Source organism: Coffea arabica, chromosome 6e, assembly GCF_036785885.1.
Source record: "Coffea arabica cultivar ET-39 chromosome 6e, Coffea Arabica ET-39 HiFi, whole genome shotgun sequence".
Taxonomy (NCBI): domain Eukaryota; kingdom Viridiplantae; phylum Streptophyta; class Magnoliopsida; order Gentianales; family Rubiaceae; genus Coffea; species Coffea arabica.
In genome coordinates this window covers 59680120-59689206 of record NC_092321.1, presented here as the reverse complement: position 1 = coordinate 59689206, position 9087 = coordinate 59680120, and positions in this window count along the sequence as shown.

The following is a 9087-nucleotide window of genomic DNA, read 5'->3' as shown; positions in this document are numbered from 1 at the left end:
TGGCAGCTTCCCTTGGTTCTGGGAATCCAAACGGTTGATTGTTGTGGCCATTTGACTTATCTGATTCCTTATGTCCTGCATTTCGGAGTCTGTCCTTTGCTGATTTTGCATAATGGCTGCCTCCGTCCTCTGCTGATTTTGCGTAATGGTTGTCATCATTTGTTTCATCATCTCCTCCCAAGATGGACCAGAACTTGGGGGCGGAGGTGGTCGGGATTGGTATTGCTGCTGGTACCCTGGTGGCTTATTTGGCACAAAGTTAGACTGCCTGTTCGGTGTAAAGTTGGGTTGCCTATTCCCTCCATAACTGAGGTTGGGATGATCTCTCCACCCGGGGTTGTAGGTGCTTGAGTAAGGGTCGTACTGCTTCCTTGGCGCGGGCGCGTGGTCAGTCATGTTCACCTGTTCTGCAGTTTCTTCCTGAATCATTGGGCACATGTCTGCAGAATGACCCATACCAGTGCAAATTCCGCACACCCTGGCTTGTGATGCATTTCTCACAGCCTGTTGTCTAACAAACGCGGTCAACTCAGCTAGCTGCTGCTGCATAGAGGGTGTCTCTACCTCATTCACCCTGCGTATTGGACAATCCTCTCTCGTACTGAATTGTTGTGAATTCTCTGCCATCCTCTCAATCAACTCCCGTGCTTCTTAAGGGGTTTTGTTCACCAGTGCACCTCCACTTGCAGCATCAATTATGCTCCTGTCGCTGAAAATGAGTCCCTCATAAAAATACTGAATGAGCAACTGCTCACTTATCTGGTGCTGGGGACACTTGTGCAACAAGAAGTTGAACCGTTCCCAATACTCATAGAGCGACTCCCCTGGACGCTGCTTGATCCCACAAATTTCTTTTCTTAGACTTGCGGCCCTGGACGCAGGAAAGTATTTATCCAAAAAAATTTTCTTCAATTGGTCCCACGTGGTGATGCTACCTGGTGACAGGTAGTACAGCCAGTCCTTCGCAGAATCTTTCAAGGAGAAGGGAAATGCCGTCATTTTTATCTGCTCTTCTGTAATGCCCGGGGGCTTCATACTGTTGCACACGACATCGAACTCCTGCAGATGCTTATACGGCTCCTCACCTGGTAAACCATGAAAAGAGGGTAAAAGAGAAATCAGACCAGATTTTAACTCAAATGAAGTGTTTTCACTCAAACTCGAGAAAGTAATGCACAAAGGCTGCTGATTTAAATTAGGGGCAGCCAAATCCCTTAATGTTCGTGCATTAGCCATGGAGATTTCTTCTTGCTCCGAGTCACTCGAGGTGCCACCAAATGAATCTGTTGGTTCGACTCCTGACTCAGGTCTCTGAGATGTAGCACTAGAGTGCTCCTCTCTGAGCTGTCTGGTTTCCTTTCTCGTTCTACGCGCGGTCTTCTCTACCTCATGGTCAAAAATCAAATCACCTGTACGAGAGGACCTAGGCATGCACTAGAAAAATACCAGAAAATTAGAACAAAAAAATGAATTCAAAAAGAAACAAATAATAACGCCAGTCCCCGGCAACGGCGCCAAAAATTGACAGGTCGTCAGCCTGTGCAATAATAAAACCTGCTCAAACTAAAAGTAATTTCAGTAGATAGCGGTGAGTAGGGTCGAATCCACAGGGACTGGGAGTAATTGTTTCTTTTCAAGTTCACAATGACAAGGGGGTGTTTTCACTGGAATGGAACTAAAAACAATTTAACAATTTAACTAAAAAATGAATAAATAACTAGCACAAATATAACAGGAATTTAATCAGGAATAAATAAATTCTAGCCAAGGATGCAACTACTCAGGCACAGTCCATGTATCCGATCATTGATGCAAGAGAGGTTCACTTAATTTATTAATAGATTAGTTATAGCCATCGAGGAACTCTAATGACCAATTTTTCCTTAATTTATAGGTGACCAAGGTACGACCATTAGTCACCCCTAACCAGAAAAGTACTCCTAGGTACGACCGTAGAAATTAATTTTCCAATTGCATTAATAACCAGAAAAACCTAGCCCTAATCAATAACACGCTACGAGGGTTATTTAAATTAGATTACACGTTCCCCTAATGTGTAAACACACCAGTTGCCACTAATATTAATCAATCAAACAATTACGGATTTAATTGACTAAATTGGCACGAGATTAATATATCACATTGAACATCGGGCCCTTGACATCCAATTAATAAAATAATCCCATGAAAATTAAATCAGACAACATGCAAATATTAATAGATAAAGGAACACGTGAAAACTAATTAGATCTCACAGATTTTCGGGACTGCGCCGTCGAGTTGACCCTTGACTAGATGGAAGACTTAGCCGCTCCGCATAATTAAATCACCACACGGATTAATAGATTGCAAAGGCATTGCGTTTTCTATTAAGAAGCAAGGAATAAAAGGTGTTTTTCCCGTTGGGGAATATCGTCGAACACCTGGCGTGTGTCAGAGGCCAGTCAGGAGAAAGAAAAACTAAAACTAAACTAAAAGACTAAAAACTAGAGATGTCCTCTTTTTCCTACGTTATCCCTATTTAAGAAACAAAGGAAAGATAGACTAAGGCTATCTAGGTGGTCCCCACACATGTAGACAAATCCTCCCTAGTATTTCTTGTTCCAAGTCTCTTTTACGTAGCTTTCTTTGAAGAGCCCAAATGACTTATAGCTTTGTGGTCCCCACCAATCCAAGGGCCCAAGGATTGAAGCCCTTAGAAGTCTCCATATTCTTCATAAAATCCCTCCTTTTTGGTAGTTTTCTGTTTCATTCCTGAAATTAAGTCCAGATACCAAATATGAGTAGATATCAGCAATTAACACAATATTTATCAGGGATAAAAGGGAAAATTAATAATAAAATTACTAACAAATTATACCCTATCAATTCACCCCACACCTGAACCATGCTTGTCCTCAAGCATAAGACACCAAAATTTGATAATGGTCATTGCCCAATCTACCAAGTTGCCAAGATACTCAAGAAAGAACCACATATCGGGCACTAGTAATAAAAATCCGAGAAACATCCCCCCAGTTAGCCTCTAAACCACAAACTCCCTCAATTTCCAAATTAACTAATCTAGGGAAAAGGAATGGCACGCAACATTTATCAGCTAATGATCCAAATATTCACACAAGTCCCCATATTAAGTCCATAAACCAGCAAGCTCTCCTACTAGTTATTCTCTTTTTTTTCCTGTTTTTTTTTTCTTTTCTCTTTTTTTTTTTTTTTTTTTTTTTTTTGCAGAATAATAATATTTAACACAAAAAGACTTAGTCTCTAGCCGCCGAAGCCTTTTGGACGCGTACTCCAACATTTTTAGATGAGGGAGCCCGGTTACTCAGCTCCTACCGCTATACGACCACGTACTCATAAAAAGTACCACTTTTTGACGCGAGAATCAACACTTTTAGGTGCAGATTCCCGGTTACTCGGTAGTAGCCAATAGAGGAGTACAGTCAAGCTTATTCACAGCCAAACAACGCAGAAACGCAAAATAACAGCACTAACAACTAAACATAGGGCCAGCTCGCCTCATTATTGCCAAATATGGAGAACTGGAGTCAATATTGGACCAGTTCACATTAAAATGCCAACAGTCATTCCCAATGCCTAGAAAAGTTAACAAAGAAATCAAAAGAATCAAGCAGTCCGATATTCACCAAGGAGACATCTCGAATCCAACCACATTAACCCGATACCTCTGTATTTTAAAAACTTGGCAAAAGTAGACTTGGAGTCAATAAGTCCACATCTCAATTTTGGCATTCACATGAAAGGTAAGCACCCAGAAGAAAGAACGGAAAATAAGCAACTAGAAACAAACTAAGAAAAACTACTAAAAACTAAAAACTCACTTTTTTTTTTTTTTTTTTAGATTGCAAGGGCATCCAGAAAAGAAAAACTCAATAAGCACCTAGAAATAAAACTAAAAACTACTCAAAACTAAAAATGCTAACTACTAAAAACTAAACATACTAGCACCCCGTTAGACCCCCCCACACCTAAAGGACACATTGTCCTCAATGTGACAAAAGTGAAGCAAAAGTGAGAGGGAAAGCAACCACACTTCCCTGAAATCGGGGCATAGCGGAGGGCGAGGTGGAAACGGAGGTGCAAAGCCTGTATGAAGCAGAAACTGCGCCAAATTCTGTGCCATACCGGCGACATTGGCATCGACGTTGACCATGCGAACCTCCAAAGCCTGAACCTGGAAAACTAAGAAGAGAGGAAGAAATGAGCTAAAATCGCGTTTCTAAAGCTTTTATTGGAACACAGAAAACGCGATTGAAAACGCGCCTTCAACCCGCGTTTTATAAGTCGCGTTTACTTCACAAATCTTCCAGGAATGAAAACGCGATTGAAACTCGCGTTTTAAACTCGCGTTTCCCAAGTCGCGTTTCCTGCACGAATCTTGCAGGAATGAAAACGCGATTGAAAACGCGCCTCCAACTCGCGTTTTCTACTCGCGTTTCCTGCACGAATCTTACAGGAATGAAAACGCGATTGAAAACGCGCCTCCACCTCGCGTTTTCTACTCGCGTTTCCTAAGGCACGTTTCCTTTCCCGCGAACGTGACGCGGGCGCGCCATGAGAGCAAGAGAGCTCCCAGAAGTTTGTGATGTTTCTGATCGTGAGCTCCCTACACATCACCACGCGGGCACGTCATGATGGCATGAGAGCTCCCAGAAGTTCCTGAATTTTCTGATTGTGAACTTCCTGCACATCACCACGCGGGCACGTCATGATTGAAGGGCACCTTTAAATCAGCAAAAACGAAAACTGAAACCCAAAATCAGTTGAATTCAAGGAGAACACCTCTAAACTACCACACGAAATTGAACAAACAATTAAAAGGAACAATTGGGTTGCCTCCCAAAAGCGCCTTTCTTTAACGTCTTTGGCTAGACGATGTCCACAACTTTGCTTAAACTAAGCAAGTAGGGTCCTCCAAGTGCATCATCTCCACCCGTTCAATTGGAACCCCTTCATAATACGGCTTGAGACGATGACCATTCACTACAAATTTCTTCTCAGTCTTCAAACTTTGGATCTCTACTGCACCATAATGAAAGACATTAGTCACAACAAAAGGACCAATCCAACGAGAACGTAACTTACCTGGAAATAACTTCAATTTGGAGTGGTACAGGAGAACTTTTTGCCCACACTCGAATGTCCTCCTCGAGATCTGTTGGTCATGAAAAATCTTATTTTTCTCCTTATAAATTACCGCATTCTCATAGGCCTCATTGCGAATCTCCTCCAACTCCTGTAAATCCAATTTCCGTCGGGCACCGGCCTCTTCTAGGTTCATGTTGCATTGCTTTATCGCCCAAAAAGCCTTGTGCTCGAACTCCACTGGAAGATGGCAAGGCTTACCAAATACTAGCCTATAGGGAGACATCCCTATAGGCGTCTTGTAAGCGGTCCTGTATGCCCACAAAACATCTTCCAACCTTGAACTCCAATCTTTCCTATCGGGGCGCACCATTTTCTCCAGAATGAACTTAATCTCCCGGTTTGACACCTCCGCTTGACCATTGGTCTGAGGGTGGTACGACGTCGAGACCCTGTGGAGTACACCATACTTGCGAAACAACGCAGCTATGGTTTTGTTGCAGAAGTGCGTCCCCCTATCACTAACAATGGCTTTTGGCATTCCAAATCGTACAAAAATATTAGACCTAATAAAATCCGCAACTACCTTCGAGTCATTAGTCCGAGTGGCCTTAGCCTCCACCCATTTGGACTCATAATCAACTGCCAGCAAAATATACAGAAAACCAAATGAAGTAGGAAAAGGCCCCATGAAATCTATACCCCAGACATCAAAAATTTCTACAAAAATCATCGGGACTTGGGGCATATGATCCCTACGGGTTATGTTACTTACCCTTTGACAGCGATCACATGACTTACAAAACACATAGGCATCCTTAAACAATGAAGGCCAATAAAATCCACTTTCTAAAATCTTATGAGCAGTCCTCTTGGGTCCAAAATAACCTCCACAGGCAAAAGTATGACAAAAAGCTAGAATCGATTGAAATTCCATTTCACTTACACATCTCCTCATTACCTGATCTGCACACCTCTTCCACAGGTACGGGTCATCCCAGATAAAATATTTGGCATCGCTCTTCAATTTATCCCTCTTCGATTTTGGCCAACCTGCAGGAAAATTACCAGTTACCAAATAATTGACCAGGTCAGCATACCAAGGCAATTGAGAATGTAAGGAAAATAAATGCTCTTCAGGGAATGCATCCTTCAATGGCTCATTATCCTCCCTAACTGGTATGCGACTCAAATGGTCTGCTACTAGATTTTCTGAGCCTTTTTTGTCCCTTATCTCAAGGTCAAATTCCTGTAGTAGCAATATCCACCTGATGAGTCTCGGTTTGGCATCCTTCTTGGTCATTAGGTACCTTAACGCTGCATGATCAGAAAATACAATTACTTTAGCTCCTAACAAATATGACCTGAATTTTTCTAAAGCAAAAATAACCGCCAGAAGCTCCTTCTCAGTGGTGGAATAATTCAATTGGGCCGCATTCAAAGCCCGGGATGCATAATAGATGACATGAGCCGCCTTTCCTACTCTTTGCCCCAGTACTTCCCCTACAGCCTGATCACTGGCATCACACATGATTTCAAATGGTAAACTCCAGTCAGGGGGCTGGATGATTGGGGGTGAAGTCAGCAATTCCTTCAACTTGTCGAAGGCTCTCTCACACTTGTCATCAAACCCGAAGGCTACATCCTTTTGCAAGAGTTGGAACAATGGGGCCCCAATTTTTGAAAAGTTCTTGATGAACCTTCGATAAAAACCTGCATGTCCAAGAAAAGAACGCACCTCCCGCACATTCACAGGGTAAAGCAATGCAGAAATAACGTCTACTTTAGCCTTGTCAACCTCAATGCCCTTAGACGATACAATATGACCCAGGACTATCCCGTGCTCAACCATAAAATGACATTTTTCCCAATTAAGCACGAGATTAGTCTCTATACACCTTATCAGGATCAATTTCAGGTTATCTAGACACGTATCAAAACTATCACCATACACACTGAAATCATCCATGAAAACTTCTATTATTTTCTCAACATATTCAGAAAAGATGCTTACCATACACCTTTGGAAAGTCGCAGGTGCATTGCACAACCCAAATGGCATTCGTCTATAGGCAAAGGTCCCGAACGGGCACGTGAAGGTCGTCTTCTCTTGGTCCTCTGGAGCAATTGCTATCTGAAAGTATCCTGAAAATCCATCCAAAAAGCAATAGTAAGCCCTACAGGCTAAACGTTCAACCATTTGGTCAATGAAAGGGAGAGGAAAACGGTCCTTTTTTGTGACAGCGTTCAGCCTACGGTAGTCTATACACTGTCTCCATCCAGTGGGTTTGCGCACTGGTACGAGCTCACCCGTTTGGTTAGCTTCTACCGTTACTCTTGCCTTCTTTGGGACTACCTGGACCGGACTCACCCAAGGGCTATCAGATATTGCAAAGATGATCCCCACATCTAGCAATTTTAAAATATCTTTCTTTACAACTTCCATCATGAGGGGATTGAGCCTCCTTTGAGCCTGCCTAACAGGTTTGGCATCCTCTTCTAACCTAATCCGGTGCATACAGATGCCCGGGCTGATCCCCTTAATGTCTGCGATTGTCCAGTCTATCGCCTCTTTATGCTCCCGAAGGACCCGGATCAATTTCTCCCCCTGAGTTTTTGACAGTGCCGATGAGATAATCACTGGGAGTGTCTCCTTGTCACCCAGATACGCATACTTCAGGTGCTCTGGCAGGGGCTTCAACTCCAGTACAGGTGCCTGCACCACAGATGGCAACACCCTCTGGTGAGGTTCGGGAGTAAAAATAGGTGAGACTTCATACCTTTTCGTGGTGGTCTGCAATGAGTGTAATGCACCTATTGTGCATTTTAGATCTTCGCTCCACTCCACCTCAGGAGTTGTCTCCAACTCAAGGTGCTTGGTTAAAGCCACCTCCAACTCATCCCTGCCATCAGTTTCAAACACTTCCTGCACTACAGGATCAATAGCACTCACAGAGAAAACTGAGCTAAAGTTGGAGTTTGAGGGATATTTCATAGTATCAAAAATATTGAAATGCACAATTTCCCCATCAAATTCCATGGACAAGATACCCTTATTAACATCAATTTTTGTTTGTGCTGTGCTCATAAAGGGTCTACCTAATAACAGCGGTGAGGGATTAGGGGAGTGATCATCATCCATATCAAGTACATAAAAATCAGTTGGAAACACCAAATCATTAACCTTTACCAACACATCTTCAACCAACCCATCAGGATATGCATTAGTTCGGTCAGCTAATTGGATAATTATTCCAGTTTCTTTTAATGGACTTAGTTTCAAAGAAGCATAGATAGATTTAGGCATGGCATTAATTGATGCTCCCAGATCCAACATGGCCCTTCTGATCACAGTATTACCTATCCTACAGGGGATAGTAAACATACCTGAGTCCCCGCACTTGGATGGAAGCTTTCTCTGCAGGACCGTTGACACATTCTCTCCGACAATAACCCGTTCATCTCCCCTCAATCGCCTTCGGTTGACACACAAGTCCCTTAGGAATTTGGCATATTTTGGTGCTTGTTTGATTGCGTCTAAGAGGGGGATATTGATCTCAACCTTGCGAAAAACCTCCAAAATCTCCTTTTCCTTATCCTGCTTCTTCGATTTTTCCAACCTGCTAGGAAAAGGAGGCGGGTTAGTTTTAGCTGTAATTACTGGGTCAGGAAGTACCTTCGGGTCTGCACCATTGCTGTCCTCCCTCTCAAGCTCAGCTTCGATCTTTTCCTCATCCTTGTCCTTAGGGATCACAGGTTCAGACCCCTGAATTTCCTTTCCGCTTCTCAGGGTCATGGCGCTCACATTCTTCGGGTTCAACTCAGGTTGAGATGGCAGCTTCCCTTGGTTCTGGGAATCCAAACGGTTGATTGTTGTGGCCATTTGACTTATCTGATTCCTTATGTCCTGCATTTCGGAGTCTGTCCTTTGCTGATTTTGCATAATGGCTGCCTCCGTCCTCTGCTGATTTTGCGTAATGG